The 24,167-nt window shown below is 42.9% G+C and overlaps 1 protein-coding gene across 2 annotated transcripts in view; it reads right to left on the bottom strand.

Annotated features, from left to right (window-relative positions):
* The window catches only part of LOC110495483 (interleukin-1 receptor accessory protein-like 1), a 385,189-nt gene extending 365,157 nt beyond the window's left edge, over positions 1-20,032 (bottom strand). For both annotated transcript variants that reach the window (XM_036951893.2, XM_036951894.2), the window contains exon 1: positions 19,189-20,032. The gene's annotated coding sequence lies outside the window, so the exon portion shown is untranslated. The remainder of the gene's footprint in view (positions 1-19,188) is intronic.
* Between the last annotated feature and the right edge of the window lie 4,135 nt (positions 20,033-24,167).

The raw sequence follows: 24,167 nt of genomic DNA, 5'->3' as shown, positions 1-24,167 counted from the left end.
TAAACAGTCATTTTTGTTTTTATGCCTCTAAAGAGCGAAGAAAGTACACCCCACCATTTTGAACGCAATAGATCACTTTAACTGGCTTCAACAGCTCCCTCACTCTTCCTAGACAGTCATTTTGTCTAAAGCACAGCGTGCTATAGACCACAATCATGAAGGAACACCTCATGTATTAGATTTGGACGGGAAACGGTGTATCCTGAATATGTTGCTTCATGGTTTAAGGATGAAATACAACATAAAGAAGTAAATCATGATAGAAGGCAAGGCAAACATATTATTAGGATATGGCAGAAATCATACAAATATTTAAGCCCACACACATTCCCTTATGCTTGCAATCATTAATAAATAAAATAAAATCTAAAACAGTGAAACAGCCCACTGGGCACAGATGTCAATTTAATTCAATCTATTCCACGTTGGTTCAACGTCATTTCATTGAAATGACGTGGAAACAACATTGATTCAACCAGTATGTGCCCAGTAGGAATGGCTGTAACACTAACAATCAATAACAAGCACCACTGAAGGGTGAGTGGAGGTACAGTATTTGTTACAGTGCCTTTGGAAAGTATTCAGACCCCTTGACTTTATCAACATTTTGTTTGGTTACAGCTTTATTCTAAAATTGATTAAATTGTTTTTCCCCCTCATCAATCTACACACAATACCCTGTACTGACAAAGCAAAAACTGGTTTTAAGAAATTGTTCTAAATTATAATAAATAAATTAAAATCTGAAATATGACATTCACTGTGCCTTGCGAAAGTATTCATCCCCCCTTGGCATTTTTCCTATTTTGTTGCATTACAACCTGTAATTTAAATGGATTTTTATTTGGTTTTAATGTAATGGACATATACAAAATAGTCCAATTTGGTGAAGTGAAATGAATTATTTTTTATTTTTTAAAATTTTTTGTAAAATAAAAAAACGGAAAAGTTGTGCGCGCATATGTATTCACCTCCTTTGCTATGAAGCCCCTAAATAACATCTGGTGCAACCAATTACCTTCAGAAGTCACATAATTAGTTAAATAAAGTCCACCTGTGTGCAATCTAAGGGTCACATGATCTCAGTATAAATACACCTGTTCTGAAAGGCCCCTGAGTCTGCAACACCAATACATCTGCCTGGAAGGTCAGCATCCCAGAGTCACCTCTTCACTGTTGACGTTGAGACTGGTGTTTTGCGGGTACTATTTAATGAAGCTGCCAGTTGAGGACATATGAGGCATCTGTTTCTCAAACTAGACACTCTAATGTACTTGTCCTCTTGCTCAGTTGTGCACCGCGGCCTCCCACTCCTCTTTCTATTCTGGTTAAGCCAGTTTGCGTTGTTCTGTGAAGGGAGTAGTACACAGCGTTGTACGAGATCTTCAGTTTCTTGACAATTTCTCTCATGAAATAGCCTTCATTTCTCAGAACAAGAATAGACTGACGAGTTTCAGAAGAAAGTTCTTTGTTTCTGGCCATTTTGAGCCTGTAATCGAACCAACAAATGCTGATACTGCAGATACTCAACTAGTCTAAAGAAGGCCAGTTGTATTGCTTCTTTTTATTCTTTATTTTATTTCACCTTTATTTAACCAGGTAGGCTAGTTGAGAACACCTTTATTTAACCAGGTAGGCTAGTTGAGAACACCTTTATTTAACCAGGTAGGCTAGTTGAGAACACCTTTATTTAACCAGGTAGGCTAGTTGAGAACAAGTTCTCATTTACAACTGCGACCTGGCCAAGATAAAGCATAGCAGTGTGAACAGACAGCAACACAGAGTTACACATGGAGTAAACAATAAACAAGTCAATAACACAGTAGAATTTGTTGTTGTTTTATTTAAAAAAAAGAGACTATATACATTGTGTGCAAAAGGCATGAGGAGGTAGGCGAATAATTACAATTTAGCAGAACAACAGTTTTCAGCTGTGCTAACATAATTATAAAAGGGTTTTCTAATGATCAATTAGCCTTTTAGAATGATAAACTTGGATTAGCTAACACAATGTGCCATTGGTACACAGGAGTGATTGTCGCTGATAATGGGCCTATGTAGATATCCAATTAAAAATCAGCCGTTTGCAAGTACAATAGTCATTCACAACATTACCAATGTCTACACTGTATTTCTGATCAATTTGATGTTATTTTTAATGGACAAAAAACGTGCTCTTCTTTCAAAAACAAGGAGATTTCTAAGTGACCCCAAACTTTTGAACGGTATTGTTATTATTCAGGCCCTTTACTCAGTACTTTGTTGATGCACTTTGGGCAGCGATTACAGCCTCAAGTCTTCTTGGGTATGACGCTACAAGCTTGGCATACCTGTATTTGGGGAGATTCTCCCATTCTTCTCTGCATATCCTCTCAAGCTCTGTCAGGTTGGATGGGGAACCTTGCTGCATAGCTATTTTCAGGTCTCTCCAGAAATGTTCGATCGGGTCCAAGTCCGGGCTCTGGCTGGGCCACTCAAGGACATTCAGAGACTTGTCCCGAAGTCACTCCTGCGTTGTCTTGGCTGTGTGCTTAGGGTTGTTGTCCTGTTGGACTATCGCCCCAGTCTGAGGTTCTGAGCTCTCTGGAGCAGGTTTTCATCAAGGATCTCTCTGTACTTTGATCTGTTCATCTTTGCCTCGATCCGGAATAGTATCCCAGTCCCTGCCACTGAAAAACATCCCCACAATAGTATGCTGGTACCACCATTCATCACCGTAGGGATGGTGCCAGGTTTCCTCCAGACGTGACGCTTGGCATTTAGGCCAAAAAGTTCAATCTTGGTTTCATCACAGACCAGAGAATCTTGTTTCTCATGGTCTGAAAGTCTTTAGGTGCCTTTTTGCACTCTCCAGGTGGGCTGTCATGTGCCTTTTACTGAGGAGTGGCTTCTGTTTGGCCAGTCTACCATAAAGCCCTGATTGGTGGAGTGCTGCAGAGATGGTTGTCCTTCTGGAAGGTTCTCCCATCTCCACAGAGGAACTCTAGAGCTTTGTCACAGTGACCATCGGGTTTTTGGTCACTTCCAGACCAAGGTCCTTCTCCCCCAATTAATCAGTTTGGTCTAGGAAAAGTCTTGGTGGTTCCAAACTTCTTCCATTTAAGAATAATGGGGCCACTGTGTTCTTGGGGAACTTCAATGCTGCAGAAATGTTTTGGTACCCTTCCCCAGATCTGTGCCTAGACACAATCCTGTCTCGGAGCTCTACAAACAATTCCTTTGACCTCATGGCTTGGTTTTTGCTCTGACATGCACTGTCAACTGTGGGACGTTATGTAGACAAGCGTGTGCCTTTCCAAATCATGTCCAATCAATTGAATTTACCACAGGTGGACTCCAATCAAGTTGTAGAAACACCTCAAGGACGATCAATGGAACCAGGATGCACCTGAGCTCAATTTCGAGTCTCACAGCAAAGGGTCTGAATACTTATGTAAATAAGGTTTTTCAGTTTTTTTTACTTTTAATAAATTTGCAACAATGTCTAAACCTTTATTCGCTTTGTCATTATGGGGTATTGTGTGTAGATTGCTGAGGATTTTTTGAATTTAATCAATTTTAGGTTAAGTTGTAACGTAACAAAGTGTGGGAAAAGTCCAGGGGTCTGAATACTTTCCGGAGGCACTGTATGTATGTAGTCCTATTGTAAGGCTATGGGTCAAATCAAGAACATAGTTAGTTGTACCGAAAGGAACACACCAGGTAAAAGGTCATGAGTAAAAGATTCTGAAGGTGAATTTACATCCAATCACCATATTGAAGGTGGATTACACAAGATAGTAGAAGTAGAAGCCACTCTTGCAGGATTGACAATTTCTTCTACAATAAATTGCAATTAAAAAAAACAACTTTGGTGTTCACACATGTATTTGTTTGATTTATAACTGCACAGGTCCCTACCAAAAAAAAATTGGGGCCTGGACAAAAGGCTTTTTTGATCACTCAGATCAGCTCTGAAAAAGATCTGATGTGATTGGTCAAAATACGAATTAGTTGAAAAAAGATGAGAATTGGGCTGCCTGTGTAAACACAGCTGTTGTTTTGAATGAGATGTGGCTTTCAGATTACACCACGTGCAAATAATTTAATCATCATTTACTCATCTGGATCATAGATCAAAACGGGGAAAACAAATATTTGATATCATGTTCTGCAGCTGCCTACACATCTGCAATTAGCCTTTCAAATAAATGATGCCCGTATGCAAATCCATTCTCCAAAAGTTTATTTATATTCCTCTCTTTAAGGATTTATCATCATGGACCCGGATAAAATGAACTTCATCAAAGAAGAAGCTGTGTCAAAGTAGTGAGTAATAATATATCTGGCTTTGTTGCCATGCTAACTAACATGTTAATTTCACCTGCTCCCTAATCCTTTACATAATCAATTCTAATCTGAATTCTTCTGGTGTTAGGCCACTGTTTTGGGGGGTGGTTGTATGATCATTTCAATGACTGTCAATTCAATTGACATGTGGTAGCTTCCAATGTTAAAAAACTTCACGTTGACATTTAGTACCTGACAAAGACACAACACAGAATCTGGAGGGGGGAACCTGGTAAACCACAATAAACCTGAGGAGACAGTGTTAGTGTGTCAGTTCCAGATTAGACTGCAGCCAAGGATGACGACACCACCACAAACCACCCCGCTATGAAAGGGCCATTGTAGCGCCGGGCGCTAGTTGGCTAACGACGCTTCACAAGTCACCCCCTCACTACACTAAAACGATAAAGCAACACCCAAATCGTATCATTTTAATTAGCGTTCTCTCTCGTGTCGCTGCAAACATTACCACCAAAGATACTCTCGATGTGGTCCCTCTCTTACAAACAGAGCACACAATGATTAAATAGACATAATCGTCTAGGTTTACTAGCTTCCTGTGATAACTGTGATTGGGCGCCAGTGCATGGCATGTAAATGATGTTGCCATTTCAAAGACCCAATCATGGACACTCTTACTGACAGTTGTGGCTGCTTCGGGTGATGCATTGTTGTCTCTACCTTCTTTCCCTTTGTGCTGTTGTCTGCTCCCAATAATGTTTGTACCATGTTTGTGCTGCTACCATGTTGTGCTGCTGCCATGTTGTGTTGCTACCATGTTGTTGTCATGTGTTGCTGCTATACTGTGTTGTTGTCTTAGGTCTCTCTTTATGTAGTGGTGTGTTGTCTCTCTTGTCGTGATGTGTGTTTTGTCCTATATTTGTATTTTATTTTACATTTTTAATCCCATCCCGCGTCCCCGCAGGAGGCATTTTGCCTTTTAGTAGAACGTCATTGTAAGTAAGAATTTGTTCTTACTGACTTGCTTAGTTAAATAAACATGAAATAAATACTAAATATTTTTTAAAAGAAGACGAAGATACATGGTGTTCAAAGGCAATAGGAGGTACTTGAAATTGGTGATATTGAATAATATTCCTGAATAACAAATAGAGGCATATTTGTCTACCTCAGTGCATCGTTACTGATGAGCTAACAAGTCGTCTGCAGGTGGTATTGCAGCAGACTGATCATAGTCCCGAGTATATCAAAAACAGAATAAATAAGGGATTATAGGATTAAACATGACAGAATTCTAAATATTACCATAATATGTTCCTGGAACTGCAAGCTCACTACTGTAGCTGTGGTTTGGATTGAAAATGCAAGGCAGATATGTAGTTGTTCCGTGATACACAGATAGGTCTGTTTAATTGTGAATAGGTCATTCCTAGGTTATTACTGTGTAATGACCATTTACCATGCCACTGCTTAGTAAACAGTCATTCCTAGGTTATTACTGTGTAATGACCATTTACCATGCCATTGCTTAGTAACCAGCTGGGAAACTATGTGCGGTAAAATGAAGTGCTACTCTTGTTTGTATAAAACATTTACCATCATAATTCTCATAATCAGTGATTTCAAGTGGATCCTGGTTAATATGTGAATATCCACCTCTTGTTATTTCAGAGTGTGTTTTCCCCAATACTGAGAGGAGAGAATCAAGTGCTAGCTATTTACACAGCCCACAGTGTGGGAGGGGAGCATGAGAATTGACATGAGCTCCCTGTTGTAGTGCAGTGTAGCCGACTACCCCCTGCTGCAGCGATGACGTAAACAAACAAGCAAGTCACTGATGGTCCATAACCATTGAATTAGCAGGGTCTGCAAAAGGAGGAACCTCCATAGAATCTACTGTCGACTGCAGTTGTTGTCCAGTTGTTTTTCCTCATCCCACTACCTCCTTGTCTCTTTGTCCCTATCTATTAGTCCCTGTATTTATCCCCCGCTGGATTCAACCAAATTCAATTACTGTCTTGAAGGTTCTGCCAGAGAAGGGCCCTTTCTCACTAGTGGCTCTTACTAGAGGAGCACCAGCACAGAATAATGTGTCTTCCAACAGCCCCTCCCTCTCTCCTCCCTCCCTTCCTCTTTTCACCATCTCCTCGTCCTTGTTCCCCTCTCTCCGTGGAGGAGCAGAGGAAAAAACCTTATCTGCCTGCTGCCTTTGCAAGTTATTAACATTTCTATTTGTGAGAAACAGTTGCAATCACTTATACCCTCCACACCTACATCCACACACCTACATCCACACACCTACATCCACACACCTACATCCACACACCTACATCCACACACCTACATCCACACACGTACATCCACACACCTACATCCACACACGTACATCCACACACCTACATCCACACACCTACATCCACACACCTACATCCACACACCTACATCTACACACCTACATCCACACACCTACATCCACACACCTACATCTACACACCTACATCCACACACCTACATCCACACACGTACATCTACACACCTACATCCACACACCTACATCCACACACCTACATCCACACACCTACATCCACACACCTACATCCACACACCTACATCTACACACCTACATCCATACACCTACATCCACACACCTACATCTACACACCTACATCCACACACCTACATCCACACACCTACATCCACACACGTACATCCACACACCTACATCCACACACCTACATCCACACACCTACATCCACACACGTACATCCACACACCTACATCCACACACCTACATCCACACACCTACATCCACACACCTACATCCACACACGTACATCCACACACCTACATCCACACACCTACATCTACACACCTACATCCACACACCTACATCCACACACATAAAGCCCGGCTGTACACACAGAATTATTCCTAGGGTTGCAAAATTCTTGCAGCGTTCAATAAATTCCCTGGTTTCTAGATATCCTGGTTGGAGGATACCAGATTTCCTGATCCGGGGATCCTCCAACTGGGATTTCGTGAAAACCAAAGAATATATTGAACGTTCCCAGAATTTTGCAACCCAAATTATTCAATTTCAGATGATCTTATCCCCCCATCCACCATCATACTGCTGATACAGTAAGGAGTAGAGTATATGGAAAAGATTGGAGGAGATATCAGGTGCCATGCCGAGAGAGAGAGAGAGAGAGAGAAGAGTTTGTCTGTATGCTGCCAGTAACTTCCTAAAGGACATACATTATTAACTATTCCCAATTCAAGCTGTTCCATGAACTGTACATACTGTACACACTCTCTCCCTGAACCCACTATAACCCTTGGCCTACAATTGCCACGCCAACTGTGGAAATCAAATTAACATAATTGAAAAAGTCACCATCAAAATACGCCTGTTTAAGCTAGGATACAGTATTTGTTTTTTTTGCATGGGCTGCCTCTCAATCCACTGCATCTGCCGATATCGCCCTTCCGCATCTGCAGTGAAAGGTGGCAGAGCTAGAGTGGTGTTTGTCAGACCATGAGACATCCTGAAAATTGGTGTTCTCACGAACATTTGTTGTTCCATGTAGTGAATCTGTTATTCAATGCGCTTTTTATTGGTTAATTAACAGCAGTAATGCCAAACTAAAACTATTAAATAAGTTAGTCCCCCCCCCCGGCTTAGACAGGGCTTAGATTATAAAGGGTTAAATGGACAAATTCCAGGCTTAGTGCTGTGTCCAGGGTAACTACTGATCGATCTGAGGACTGTGACCTATAGGTTTCCAGGTGCTACAGGGTTGTTTTAGTGGAAGCCAGTTATGAGTCTGTATTGCTGGGGAGCATGACTCACTAACGCCCTTGAGTTCAACAGCCCTGCTTAGCTCCTCCCTGGCAATCGCTATAATGAATGTCACTGATTGGCTGGGCAGTGCACACACCTGGGTTCCCATGTAGAAATCAGACCCCAGGAGTGAAATCAGCTGGACTGTGGACCTGAAAAGCTGTGCATGCTGTTATAGTGTAGGTCCCAGGGCTTCCAGTCCCACTGTGGACCGGAAACAGCACGAAACAGCATGAAATAGAGTACAATGCCTCTTTGTGGCTGGCGTCATTCTCTACCACTGCACGTAACTAGTGTGACACCTTGTGAAAACTTGAATCCTTTGCAGAAAGCGAAGGCACCACAGGTGGGTCAATACTTGAGATTGAAATTTCTCATGAGGTGCAAGGTATTGTATTTTACCTGAAAAGGGTGAAATAACACCTTTTTGCTACCACTTCTATGAGCGACATGTTTTAATAGAGTCAAGTTAACCAATTTAAAAATCACAGCCAATTTCCTTCTACATGGTGTCAAAATAGAAAATGATATACTTGTTCGCACTTCAACTCTGTCTCTCCTTTTGAATCATGAATGATTTGCATCATTTGTATTCTTCTGTGAAGCCAGAGAAAGTGATGCAACTGTGAGCCAGTGGGCTCAAGTCTCCCGGCCATTGTGGTTCAGGGTTAATAAGCAGGAGGTGCAGAGCACTGTTCTAACACCACCTGCTACAGCTTCCCAGAATTGGCCCTTCGGCTTATTTAGATGAATCACCAAGAGAAGTCCTATGTGACACAATCAGTGGAGTGGACCCCAAAATGGCCACCTCATGAGGCAATAAGGACTTCATTTCCCATAAGCGCTTTGTGTGCCAGGCAAGGAGTACTATTGCTGCTTTCCATAATAGGGATGTGGATGTCTAATTAAATAGACTTGATGCAGAGGTGAAGGCCTGTACTCTGACAGTATGAGAACTGCTGGTCACGCCAGGACAGAGGGAGACTTTATTTTGAGTGAATCACAGAGAGAATGGGGAGAGAACAATTGACAGGCAGCTTGCTATTTTATCTTGTGGGGAAAAGACACAGAGCAATCTGACCCGATTTGTCCACTTATGAAATAACAGTGAGAGTGATGTCTGTAACAAGTCGCTCGTTCCCACCTGACAAGAACAAGACTTACTCTCTGCTGTTTCAGCGAAGTCTAAAACAATGTTTTATATACCCTTAATCATTAGCAATTCATTGCCCTTAGTGGTTGTAATTTTCCTTGGTTCAAGCTAAGAAGCTTTTAAAGTCAACATGGATGAAGTTTTAATTTCATAATGTACCTCAACGCTGCAGTGATTAAATGCATGGCAATGATACTAGATCTCAAGCATTACCCGTTACAAACTCACCTCTCCAAAAGCTTCCAGGAAGGCAGCAGTGCTCAGTCAGTACCGATATTCACTTTGGAGGTGACAGAAGATAGCTTGTACATCATCAACAACACAGCACACGCACCACATAGCCCTAATTTGAAATCCAATTCACTACAGATTCAACCCCTCCCCCCCCCCATTCTTATCAACCTCTGCTACTTTTCTGCTCTGCTCTACCAATCGTTTCAGCTCAATAAAACCTGAGAAAACAGGACCAGGAGGAGTCCTGTTCAATCCCCCTCAGATCCCCGACCTGCCTGCTAAGGCCCTCTGTGTCCCAGCTCGGCCCAGCCGTAGCCGAGCGGCAGGGAAATAAAGATAAAACTAATGAAGCCTTCTTAGTGGATAGGCCATGGCGGCGGAGGGGGCTCAGGGGTCCAGGGGAGAGCCCGGCTGTAGCCCCGTTCTGGGGATGAAAACGGAGGCTGCTGAGGACAAGAGAGAGGGAAGGGAGGAGGGGATAAATCATCCCCAGGAGTAGAAGAGGAGGAGCGAGAGGAGAGCAGAGCTTCTGTCAGTACTGTAGCCTCCCCTCCACACCGACCGCATGTTTAATAAAAGATAAGCCATCCATCTCAAATCTCTCCTCCAAACACACAGTACAGCTCAGACCGCTCGCTCGCTGCCCCACTATTGAAATTGCACACCTGCATTATTCAGGCAACGCATTAGGCTTTATGGCCCATTCTTTCCCCTTGCTGAGCAAGACTCAGCTCAACCCATTGACATGGAAATGACAGAGCTGTTCAGACATAGTTTACAACCTCAAAATCACAGTTTCCATAAACCTTAACCTGCTACAAGAGAGCTCACCACACTAAACAAGTATGTTGATTCATATAGAATTGTCCATGAGCAAAGTACAGTATATAGAAAGATGTTATATTGTATAAGAGAACTTCATTTCCCCTGAGTTCTGGCAACAGTACAAATAATAATATTATTTTCTATAGGAAGGAGCACTTCATTTCTCTTGATTTCTGTCAACAGTACATAGAAAGACATTATATTGTATACGATAACTTCATTTCTCCAGAGATCTGTCAACAGTACCAAGATATTATACTGTATGAGAGGACTTCATTTCTCCAGAGATCTGTCAACAGTACCAAGATATTATACTGTATGAGAGAACTTCATTTCTCTTGAGTTCTGTCAACAGCACAAATATATTATACTGTATGAGAGAACTTCATTTCTCTTGAGTTCTGTCAAGATATCATACTGTCACGCCCTGGCTTTAGTTATCTTTGTTTTCTTTATTATTTTGGTTAGGTCAGGGTGTGACATGGGGGATTTATGTGTTTTGTCCGGTCTAGGGGTTTTGTATGTTTATGGGGCTGTTTCCTTTCTATGTAGTTTGTATGTCTTCTGTCTTTGTGTCTATGCACCAGATAGGACTGTTTCAGTTTTTTCACATTTGTTGTTTTGTATTTTGTAGTGTTCTCGTTTATCGTCTATATTAAACATGTTGAACACTAACCACGCTGCATTTTGGTCCTCCTCTCCTTCAACGGAAGAAAACCGTTACACATACTGTATAAGATAACTTCATTTCTCTTGTTGTGTCAACAGTATAAAGAAAGCTATGATATTGTATAAGATAACTATGTCAACAGTACAAATAAATATAGTATATTGTATAAGATCCCTTCCACTGAGATCCGTCAACAGTACAAAGACAGATATTGTAGGGTACAAGAGCACTTCATTTCTCCAGAGTTCTGCAAACTTTTGTAGAAAAGGAGAGAGACCAACCTATCCAGCAGCAGTCACCTGTCTCCGTTTTATCCCCCATCCAAAGTCCCCTCCATCCACTACACTACACCAAGAGAAACCTCTTCAGATCCAATCATCCCACTCAAATGGGACTTGACACTGTTCCCTACTGAGGGCCAATCTAGTTGGGAGGAGACACCCACCCCTCCACTCCACTCATTAAAGGAGGGGTGGGGGGGGGGTATGGCTGACAGGCAGGCAGGTAGGTGAGACCCAAGGAGGAAGTAGCTGGAAGCCAGGATGATTGATGCAAGGCTGTCTTCTAGAGCTGGTATACTGCTCCATCATCCATCAGTAGGATCAACTCAATCTGCTGGGGAGGAAACTGAAACACAGCAGCTGGTGAACTGTGAAACAGACTTCTACTACTGTTATTCCAAAGGATATGCACACTGATGACTGCAGTAGATTGCATGTGTTAGGGTGGTGGGAGGAGGGATAGGGCGAGAGGCGGTGAATTGTCAAATTGGCTGGCTACAGTACTACAGCACAAGAATAGGTCCCATTCCTAGGAGTATAATAGCTCCTAATGCTAATTTCTATTGTCAGATGACTTTTCTGTTGAATGATACCAATATATATGCATTACATAATCCTGTAACATTGTGAGGCTTCCCATGGTAGAATCCCAGCTTCCTCTGAGCATGGCTGGAAAGTGGACTCACTGGTCTTCATTATTAACATGTAAACATAAATGGAGGGTTGTTACTCAACATACACACATGTAACAATTCCCCCATTCCCTCAACTGGATGAAGATAAGCATGTCTGAAACTGGAGGCTTATTGAACCACTGCCCTCACGTTCACATTTAATAAGCCAAAACACTGTAGAACCACAAGGGCGTCACATGAGGGTCTCAGAGGGTATAGCCCCGGGGGGAGCGGAACACGGAACTAGAACTCCAGCAGACCAGCCACCTAACAACCGGTTCAATGGCTCGCTCAATAGAAAACAGAAGGAAAAGACACAGTAAGAACCCAAGGCAAAAAAAGGTCAATTTGTCTGCTGAAAAGTCAACCCGAAGAACCAGACAAGTGTTGCGGCTGAAAGAGCCAGGGAGTGGGGAGGGAAAACTGTGTTGGAGTTACTATAGACCTGAATTTGCAGACCGGCATGTCTCTCTCTCTCTCTATCTCTCTCTCTCTCTCTCTCCCTCTCTCCCTCCCTCCATCGCTCCCTCCCTCTCTCTCTCCCTCCCTCCCTCCCTCGCTCCCTCCCTCGCTCCCTCCCTCTCTCCATCGCTCCCTCCTTCCTATCATTACCCCATCTGCCTACTATTTGCTGCTCTGATTGTATCATCTCTGAGTGGCCCCCTGTCCTGAAATGGAGCCAGCACCAGCAATCAAGACTAAACTGATAGGATAAGGAGGATTGGAAGGGAGGGGTCTAGTTACCATGGAGAGCATGACAGGAACAACACACATTTACTGCATTGAAAAACAATGTGGGAAAAAACACTCCATGTGGTTCTACAGTGTTTTGGCTTCAATATCGGAGGACAAGGAGAGCCGACTCCCCTGACCCTCATAAAGTGGCCCAATAAATCAGGGCCTATTGAGGGCTACTCTCGCTGGGGTTGTTGGGGATATGTGGAGGGCCCATGGAGAACGCTGGCTCTCGCCAAGGAACGGCTTCGCAACCGAATTCGCAGTTGACACAGCAGCAGCATTCTGGGAAAGAAACGGGGCCCATAAATAATACGACACTCACATCTAGACCACAGCTCTGGTGTTTGTTTAGCAACACAACTACAATAATGTGTTCCCCTTTGTCATTGACTAGTCTAGGGTGAAAAATACATGAAATTAACAACACAGTGTTGTGAATGAGGAGTCTTAAGAAACGGCATGTGAATACATGCTCTCTGTGTAATTGGACACTTCTCTCTTGAGGATATATCATTGGTCAGGAACGCTGAGTCGGTGCATGTTGTCTTCTACTTCCTGTATTGGAGAGACATTCTGCATGCAGCACAACATATCCAAGGTCTTTGTTCTTTTTAAACGCAGGCAGATTGTGAGGGAAGGTTTATCTCTGTGGTAATGCGCTGTGTCACTACGGAGTCTTCATGAATGGGCCAGCAGAGCTCCGAATGGAGAAGGGAGAAATTGAAGGAAAAATTGCCCATTTTGCGTTTTACCTGCGTGACACTTTCCATCTCCTTTCACACATCTACCTCCCAAATATCTAAAACACATCGACTTCATCCACTAAGCAGTCTAGGCTCCTTTAGGATCACATGCAAACATTGCAGGGAAACAGGTTTTGGGGGAAAAGGGGTGAACATGATAATTCCATCATCCATTCCAGCTCCTGGACTGCACATTCTATCACTGACAAACCATCAGCTTTTTATTTTCCTTGCCTCAAGCTTTCAAAAAAATAGATAGAAGGAAGGAAAAAAATTGATTACACCTTAGAATGCAATTTCATCTGTGGGGAGTGGGACTACAGTTTCATCGCTTCAATCTTTATTTCAGTGTGTGAAACAATTGACCAGTTTTTCATCTTCTAGCAGTTCCTCTGGGAGGTTCCCCACACGTTTCCTGAGCTACAATATAAACAGACAGTTGGAAAACGATTCCATTACGACTTTTATGTAGCTACATTAGCTTGTCTCTGTTATGATAGGGCTGCCAAAACACTCAAAGGCTAAATAAAGTCAAGCCGCTGATTCCATGGTTGGATGTGTACCATACACTCACACTGCCTACCTGACAGATAGATAGAAGCTTGGATAGCTTCATTTCTGTAGAGAGATGGTATTTTTTCTCTCGATCTGAGATCGCCTGAAGAAATAAGAGAGAAAATGTGTTTTGCTGTTGGCCTCCACTGAATGATAATCTGACAGAGGGCTTTGAGAAGAGCAGTGGAGAGCTGTAGGGCCACAGTTGTAAAGAGGGGCCTATTTTGAAGCGCAAGTGTTTTTATAAAGACAACATCCCTCCAACAAAGTCAGTTCAGATGATTTCCATTTCCAAGGGTTCCTTTTAGTTCCCTCTCGGCTACTCAGAAAGATATTTCTAATGACTTGTAGCAGCATGAATGTGACAGTACAGACAGGCTGAAACAGTGACTTGATATTCATGCAGCTTCATACAGCTTCATACAGCTGCCTTGTCTTAGATGTTCTATGGGCTTAGTGACTGATAATTGGACATCTAGTAATCTACCTGATCTATCAAACATGTCTTTACATGGAGAGAATGCTGCCAGCGAAAATAAATAGCTCAGTGTCAGATCAATAGCCTCTGATTGCTTTAATGTGGATCTAGGATTTTTTTTAAATACTTGGGCGGAAAAGAGGCTGAAAACTCATCTAGGGAATTGGATTTCTTTCAAGATTTCTTTTGGGAAGGCTTTCCACTAGATGTTGGAACATTGCTGCGGGGACTTGCTTCCCCTCAGCCACAAGAGCATTAGTGAGAACGGGCAATGATGTTGGGCAATTAGGACTGGGTCACAGTCGGCATTCCAATTCTTCCCAAAAGTGTTCAATGGGGTTGAGATCAGGGCTCTTTGCAGGCCGGTCAAGTTCTTCCACACCGATCTCGATAAACCATTTCTGTATGGACCTCGCTTTGTGCACGGGGTCATTGCCATGCTGAAATAGGAAATGGCCTTCCCCAAACTGTTGCCACAATGTTGGAAGCACAGAATAGTCTAGAATGTCATTGAAAGATTTCCCTTCACTGAAACTAAGGGTCCTAGCCCGAACCATGAAAAACAGCCTCAGACCATTATTCCTCATCCACCAAACTTTACAGTTGGAACTAGAGGCCGTTTTCATAACAATCGGAAATGTGTATTTTTGGACACCGATTTGGCCGATTCTCTTTTTTTTTTTACATCTTTATTTAACTAGGCAAGTCAGTTAAGAACACATTCTTATTTTCAATGATGACCTAGGAACGGTGGGTTAACTGCCTCGTTCAGGGGCAGAACGACAGATTTTCACCTTGTCAGCTCGGGGGATTCAATCTTGCAACCTTACAGTTAACTAGTCCAACGCTCTAACCACCTGATTACATTGCACTCCACGAGGAGGCTGCCTGTTACACGAATGCAGTAGAAGCCAAGGTAAGTTGCTAGCTAGCATTAAACTTATCTTATAAAAAACAATCAATCAATCAATCATAATCACTAGTTAACTACACATGGTTGATGATATTACAAGTTTATCTAGCGTGAGCAAGGAACTTAAAATGTTAGCTCTCTTACATGGCACATATTGCACTTTTACTTTCTTCTCCAACACTTTGTTTCGGCATTATTTAAACCAAATTGAACATGTTTCATTATTTATTTGAGGCTAAATTGATTTTATTGATGTATTATATTAAGTTAAAATAAGTGTTCATTCAGTATTGTTGTAATTGTCATTATTACAAATAAATGTAAAAAAATCGGCCGATTAATCGGTATCGACTTTTTTTTGGTCCTCCAATAATCGGTATCGGTATTGGCGTTGAAAAATCATAATCGGTCGACCTCTAGTTGTAACTATGCTTTGGGACAGGTAGGGTTTTCCTGGCAACTGCCAAACCCAAATTCTTCTGTCGGACTGCCAGATGGTGAAGCGTGATTCATCACTCCATAGAATGCATTTCCACTGCTCCAGAGTCCAATTGCAGCGAGCTTTACACCACTCCAGCAGACACTTGGCTTTGCACATGGTGATTTTAGGCTTGCTCGGCCATGGAAACCCATTTTAATGAAGCTCCCGACAAACAGTTATTATGCTGACGTTGCTTCCAGAGGCAGTTTGGATCTCGGTAGTGAGTGTTGTAACCAAGGACGACGCTCCCGTTCTGTGAGCATGTGTAGCCTACCACTTTGCGGCTGAGCCGTTGTTGCTCATAGATGTTTCCACTTCACAATAACAACCCTTACAGTTGACCGGGGCAGCTATAACGGGGCAGAAATTTGACTAATTGTTTTGTTGGAAGTCAAGTTGAAAGTCAAGTTGAAGGTCACAGCTCTTCAGTGAGGCCATTCTACTGCCAATGTTTGCCTATTGAGATTGCATGACTGTGTGCTGAATTTTATACACCTGTCAGCAACGGATGTGGCTGAAATAGACAAATCCACAGATTTTAAGGGGTGTCCACATACTTTTGTACCTACAGTGAATAGTGTATTTAATGGCTTACAATGCGTATTCTATTGGCTTCACTGTGCAAAAACAGGTTGAATCAACATTGTCTACAAGTCATTTAAACCAAAGAAAATACTGAAACAACTTGGAAAACTGCTTGGATTTACAAAAAGGGATTTTTTTTTACCCAACTTTTAACCTAAATCCAATGACATGGTGACAATTTGTATTGGTTCTCTCTCTTCATCACTCTCTCCCTCTCCCTCTCTCTCCCTCCCCCCCTCGCCGTCTCGCTCTCTCCCTTACTCTCTCTTTTCTCACATTCTTTCTTTCTTTCTCTCCATCTCCATCCCTCCTCTCAATCCCTCCATCTCTCACCCTCCCTAGCTCCCCCTCTCTCCCCCTTCTCTCTCTCCTTCTCTCATTCCTTCTCCCCTCAACGCCAGTGTTCTTTCATTTCCATCAGAGTCTTATTAATGTAATCTAATAACAACGATAAAGGCGCCCCTTCCCTCAGTGCCTCCCTCACAAATCCTAACCAATTGTTCCAATCACTCCTCAGCACTGAGCCAATGTTCCATAGCCAGACACTCTTATTTCCCACAACATTAATGCACTCCATCATTTGAAAGCCTTAGACTCTCTCTCTCTGCCACTTGACTGCAGGTTGGGGGAGGAGCCTCGGTTACAGCTCCTTGAAAATTAAAAGTATCAATCAAGGAGGAGATCAGTGGTTATGATGGCTCCCCTGAACATATACAGATGCTAACCAGAATGCATGCAACCAATGTCATAATGAGCCCGGAAATCTCCGGTGCTGTCTTGTGGTCCTTCAAATCATACATTTGGATGCTTATTGTGTCATTACTGGACATACAGTATTAAAAATACACATTATATTTGAATGACGTGCGTGTTAATGTAACAAAATGCAACTAATGCAGGACCATGACCTGCATCACATTGTGAATTGAAATGGATCATAATCTGAAGAGCGTCAATACTGTCAAATCTCTATATCAATGACTGTGAGAAGCATTCAAGCCAGCTCAATATCTGACCACAGGGCCTTCCTTCCCACTGGCCACAGACGTCAATGAAATATCTATTCCATGTTGGTTCAACGTAATTTCATTGAAATGACTTGGAAACAACGTTTATTCAACCAGTGTATGCCCAGCGGGTTAAGAAGCATGTATTCTGCAACATTGTTGTTGTGTTTGAATCAACCCAAAGGAATTGAGTGAAAGCAGCAGGAGATGCATTGAAAATCGTTTTGCCCTGTGTGCCTTGAGCAACTTCATTTCTCTCCCTTGGTCCTGTATTGATGATAGGGTTTCAATATACACTTGGCATACATGTTGACTGCACACGATATAGTCTCGCTAGAGCAAAATTGCATGTCCAGCCGAATAAAGTTAATTGGACAGTTTTGGTGCAGTAGGTCTGCTTGAGGCAGACACCTGTGTTGTAACCTACACATGCAGGGGTGTATTCACTAGGAACCAAACGGAACCAAACGGAAGAAAACGGAACCAAACGGGGAGGGACCTGCCTGGATTTGTCCAATAGAAACTATTGCTTTAGTCCAAACTGTTTGCAACGGTTTGGACTAATGATTACACCCCAGGTTAATGCTCTTCTCTTCAATCTGTCGACTCTGGGAGCTGTCATTTCAGCGGGTTAAACAGCACTTGAATGTTGCTTATGTCGCACTTGTCATCTTTTGTGGGGTCTGGGATGTGAGAGAAACGGTGCATCCATGATCCTTTCACCGGCCCATATGCATTGACGGCACAGTGGCTAAAACCTAATGGTTTAGAGGCCAATCCAAGATCCAAATCGTAATTTTCCGGAGCTATGTGTCTGTCACTTTCATTTAAAGGTGTAATTCACTGGTGACCTATTCGCACACTTCAAATTAACGAACAGATCAATGCCGCGCGCGTCTTCCAATGATTTGGGGATTTAGTTCACCATCTGCAGTTGAGGATGCACACACGCATCTTTCCAGCACCACACAACTTTGCAACCTGCCGTTACGCCATAGTCTAAACAGGCTATATCTTAAATTCCCTATCTGTTGAAATATCGTATTTGTAAAATATATTAAAGGTAACACAACTACAGCTAACGGTTTGCATACAATGAGCCTACATAAAAATATATATATATATATCTCCATCATGGACACACACAAGCACGCACTAACGCGAACGCACACACACACATATATGCACGCACACACGTTTATGATCAGAGACATAAGCGTTTCACTCTTGCCATAAAATCTTTCTATTTTTCAGCGATAATGTGTCATTGCTGCAGTGCACATTTATTTTCACCGAGTAACAACTTTTAACAGATATACATAACGTTCAAATCAATTACAGTAAGCTTATCAAGCAGCGAAATGTAGCCTATGCGCAATGAACATTACACCATTTCAAACATCCCCAAAGAGTGCTCTAGTGCCCAACACATACGAATCTATGCGTAACGAGCTGTAGAAACGAAAATTCCTTACAATGCGCATACACTGCTGCGAGGTGGAGCACTCGCGGGACTAAAGGCACTGGTACTATGGAAGGGGCTCATTCAAATTGCTACATATAACATTCAGGTTTCACAAAAAATCTGAATGTTTTTATGGTAAGAAGGTAGAATAGCCTCCTGACCATAGAACCAATGTGTTGCATTGAGTACATTTAAATGTTTTAATCAATAAACTTTACATCGCTGCACTGATAACAAAACATATGAACTTACCCACAAGCAGTTTCCAAAATGTTCCTATTCCGCTGTCAGTTCCGATCATAAAAGCTCACCATCACAATGCCGGTGTAGGCTAATGCTAATAACACGCCTCGTCTCCTTATACAAAGGTCGTTGAACAATATGCCTAATACACAGATATCCCATTCACGCAAAAGCCAAATTGTCCACAGCAGGGTCTAATCCAAAGAACATATGCATATCATCTGCTTTTTTCAGTGCCGAATAAAAAAAGGTGCAGAGGGTCAATTTGAAAATAATATTAAGACCGGCGGTGGGGAAATCTACTCTGATAGGAGAAAAAGGTTGACATATAACGAAGGAGAAAATCAAACATTCCAGACTGCCGATCCTTGGTTATAAATAGTCCCCCAAACCTCTCCGCTGCAAAACACACAATTTCTCCACCCAAAAAACTCGTGCGGTCCTCACAGGCTGCAGCGCGGCAGAGAGCTATCTATAATGTAGGCTGTATTTCACAAGTATTCTGTAATACCACATCCGATTAGGTTTTCCTTCAGTGTACCGCTATGCGAACACTCACAATCCGAGTTTGATGGATCCGTCCTCCAAGTCCAAGAGCCCGCGCAGAGTCCTCGTGCACCAACAGACGCACCGGGGGAAAAATACCGTGGATGGAGAAAACAGATGTGCATACAGTCCAAATATGAAACTATAAATACAGGTCTGAATACTATTTGCCTTGCAGTTAATTTGCATTTAGTGGTGCATTTCCAGACACCAGATTCATTCCCCTGCCCTCGCTAGACCGCAGTCACTATGTGGACCGGTAGGCGATGCAGTTCTCAAGTTTAAAGATAGACGTACTGCCGCCCAATGGAAAAAATGATCAGCCTCACACTACCCAGACCAGCCGTCCACTATTTACTACATTTATCTATCTAGCCACCATTGCATGGGCCAGTGGATCGCAAACTGTGGGACGCGTGAGAGGTAGGTTGGGTAGTGCATCATCAGTTTTGTGCATCAAATTGAGTAGTGCATCATCAGTATCCCTCTTGTCATGTCTATTCTTGTGTACCTTAGAGCAGGGTCTCCCAATCTCGTCCTGGGGGGGGGGGTCCAATGCTGGCAGGGGGGCCTGACTGAAAAAGTTTGGGAACCCATGGCATAGGTGAGAAATGTGCGTTTGGAGTTGGACATGCCCCAAAAAGTCAACACATAGCATATGGTCTCCTAATGGTGATATATGATTTTTCACACACACAAATATGACGGGATGTCAACACAAGTTGAACAATATCAAATGATAACTTTACTGGGTGATACACTAGCCTGGTTTTATGTAGCCTGGTTTATAGCATTTAAATGGAATCCATGCATGTAATATCGCAGTGTTTATGTTTTACATTCCTCAGACTGGTTTCATAGGCTAGACATAACATAGTAAACTTAAATCCGGAACACTCAAATTAACATCTATGTCTAGCAAACCAAACGATGCGTGTTCGAATATCATCAAGGACAACTTTAGCATTTTAGCGATACAGAACTTTGCAACTACTTACTACTTTTAGCTACTCTGAAACTACTTAGCATGTTATCTAACCCTTCCCCTAGCCCTAACTTTAACCCTTTTAGCTTAACCCCTAGCCTAGCTAACATTAGTGTTAGCCACCCCTAGCTAACGTTAGCCAAAACAAATTGTAATTCGTAACATATCATACCTACTGCAAATTCATAACTTATTGCAATTCGTAACATATTGTACATTGTACAAATAATTCACAGATGGACTGCATGTGTCCCCAAGTAACACAGATGGACTGTATGTGTCCCTAAATAACACAGAGCATGTGTCCCCAAGTAACACAGAGGAACTTCATGTGTCCCCAAGTAACACAGAGGAACTTCATGTGTCCCCAAGTAACACAGATGGAGTCCATGTGTCCCCAAGTAACACAGAGGAACTTCATGTGTCCCCAAGTAACACAGATGGAGTACATGTGTCCCCAAGTAACACAGATGGAGTACATGTGTCCCCAAGTAACACAGAGGAACTTCATGTGTCCCCAAGTAACACAGATGGAGTACATGTGTCCCCAAGTAACACAGATGGAGTGCATGTGTCCCCAAGTAACACAGATGGAGTACATGTGTCCCCAAGTAACACAGATGGAGTACATGTGTCCCCAAGTAACACAGATGGAGTACATGTGTCCCCAAGTAACACAGATGGAGTACATGTGTCCCCAAGTAACACAGATGGAGTACATGTGTCCCCAAGTAACACAGATGGAGTACATGTGTCCCCAAGTAACACAGATGGAGTACATGTGTCCCCAAGTAACACAGATGGAGTACATGTGTCCCCAAGTAACACAGATGGAGTACATGTGTCCCCAAGTAACATTTTCAGTTATTTTCCTCCACTCTCCAGCTGAGCCTTATCCTGAAATACATTGACACTGTCATGTTACATCAGCTATCTCAATCCCTGGTGTTGAACCACCTGCCTGTCTGGTTGACGAGGTATTCATCCCAGTTCTCAAGGTATGTTCATACAGACTAAGAGGTTGATGGGAATGCAGACTTCCCTGTGAACCCAGCAGAAGAGATTCTGGCTGTGTCCCAAATGGCACTCTATTCCATATATAGGGCACCACGTTTGACCAAAGCCCTATGGGCCTTGTTTGATTTCCCCAGGATTGGGCAACCCTGTCAAGGCGGTGGCCTCTGAGTCCCTGTCTCTGTGAGGTGAATTTCGATGAGGGGGCTTTAAGAGAAAGAAAGGCCCCCTCAGACAGAACCTCTGCACTGTGTGCTCTCTCTGTCATACAGGCCTGGCAGGGAACGTGACTTCTTCATGAATGGAGAGTGGACAAACACGGCTTTGAGGTCTTTTTTCTCTCTCCTTCTCCTAGTGTGGGGATAGTTGTGCAGGTTTGAGGCTGGCTCATACTTCTGGACAACGCAGGGTGAAAGGGGAAGATGAGACAGGGGGCACAGGGGGCACATTGACTGGAATGAATACGAGTAACAGCAACTGTTTCTATATTCTAGATTGGGAATTCTGGTTTATATTCTGCTAAAGTTCCCTTTTGCAAACGCTTATTAAACATTTGTTTTATCCCATTTTGCTCACTTTTCCATATTACCCTGAAATACAGTACTATCGACAGTTCACATACGCAACCCTCCACAAACAGCATATTGACCTGAGGCTGCAGAAGCTGTCACACAGAGTTCATACATACAGAGAATAATGCACATTGTGAAGCTGCAATAACATCACTATGGTAACTACTGTACAGCAAGGTTCCAGGGGCTAGAGAACAGCTCTACACATCCTGCCTTCAGTGTTACAGGTTAACCGTGGAAAACCATCCCAGCAATAATTCATGATACAGTAAGCCCACTTTTTATAAACCAGGTCCGCTTGAGAAGACACAGATTTGTAAATGGATGCATCAACACCCACCCACCCACCCCGCAAGCACACACGCACTCACACACACACACAAACACACACGACAGGAGCAGGAAATTCACAAGCCGGTTGATTTTACCCCCTAATTACAAGATTATTTCATCTGCGGGTCCAGGATGTCCGGCAGTTATTGAGGCAGAAGGACACAACCTCCTCTCTAATTGCAGGGACGATCCAGCTACGTCCACTCATTAGTTTGGCACACACCTGTGCCAATACTGTGGCAATACTAAACCCATTACACAACGCAATGACATATCACCATCAACATCTTTCATCTTCTGTAACACACACCTCAAATAACTGTTGTACTATATGATACGACACCATGCCATACCATATCACAGGATTGTTATATTTCAAAGCTGAGGAAGGAACTTCACTCATTGAATCTAGAGGAAGATATTGCAGCAGACATGGAACAGTGTGAATCCACAGAGAGCAGAGCACAATCTCTGGATGAGAGACAGAGAAGTTCTGGGCACAAATCAACCCAAACGTTCTGTCTGCGGCAGCGGGAGCTTCCATTTGTAAGTCATGTCTTTTATGGAGGGACATACAAGGAGGAGTGTGGAGGGAGAGATAGAAACAGAGGGGTGTTGGGGGATTTAAAAAACACCCTGCTGGGTTCTCGCAGAGAAGGACCAGACAGCCGGGTCATGTTGTAACACACTCCGGAAAATGTCCAAGAGTCATGTCAGGCGACGGGGGCGTCTCTCTGGCCATGGCTCAGCTGGAGGGAGACATCCCACCACAGCTGCATTTCCTCATCAGTGGATGAAGATGTGTGTGGAGATGACAGAGATAAAGCGATAGGAAACGATGGTTGGTTCTCAATAGAATACTAAGGGTTTCGCATCATTTAGTATTTAGACAAAAGCTCTCTCTTTGGGGAAATAGCGAAAGCAGCATGCAATGTACAGTAAAAACAATATATTCATCAATATTAATGATACTACATTGCTGCCTCCATGGGTGTCTAAATCTTGATGAATAATTCAACAACATTTGTTCGAGCTCATCATCACAATTTAACACTCCCACATTTCCCGATCCTGAAACAGGTATCTGGATAGCCTACCATTAGAGATGTCCTTCCGTGATATGGAGCAGAGGGAGCCCTGCAAGGCAATACTAATCAGTTTAAGGGTTTTGACGCCGTTGTCAACATCATTAGCCAGTCTTATTCAGATCCCTTGCGTGTCGACTGAATTATACATCATGAGGTTCAGTCAAGGTATTCAGCGGAGCTGTCATGAAGATGACCGCCAGGGCCACGGAGGGACGTCACTATGCCAACCTCTTGCCTTAATTGGCCCATTCCAGGAAGTCCCCATAGTACCTTTACATAATCTCTTCAGCATGTTGGAGGTGTGTAGCAACAGTGTAGCAGGCAGTGTAAGTGTCCAGATAGAATATTAATGGAGGAGAGTAGAAGAGGTATGATGTCTTGACGTCTCTGGGCGATTCCAGTGTTTAGCGTTCTTTCTCTCTTTGTTTTTCTTTTAAATCCCCCAACACC

This window comes from Oncorhynchus mykiss, chromosome 18 (assembly GCF_057628025.1).
Source record: "Oncorhynchus mykiss isolate SJ-2025 chromosome 18, ASM5762802v1, whole genome shotgun sequence".
Lineage (NCBI taxonomy): Eukaryota > Metazoa > Chordata > Actinopteri > Salmoniformes > Salmonidae > Oncorhynchus > Oncorhynchus mykiss.
Note: the sequence above shows the minus strand (reverse complement) of the source record. Positions and strands in the feature narration are given on the sequence as shown.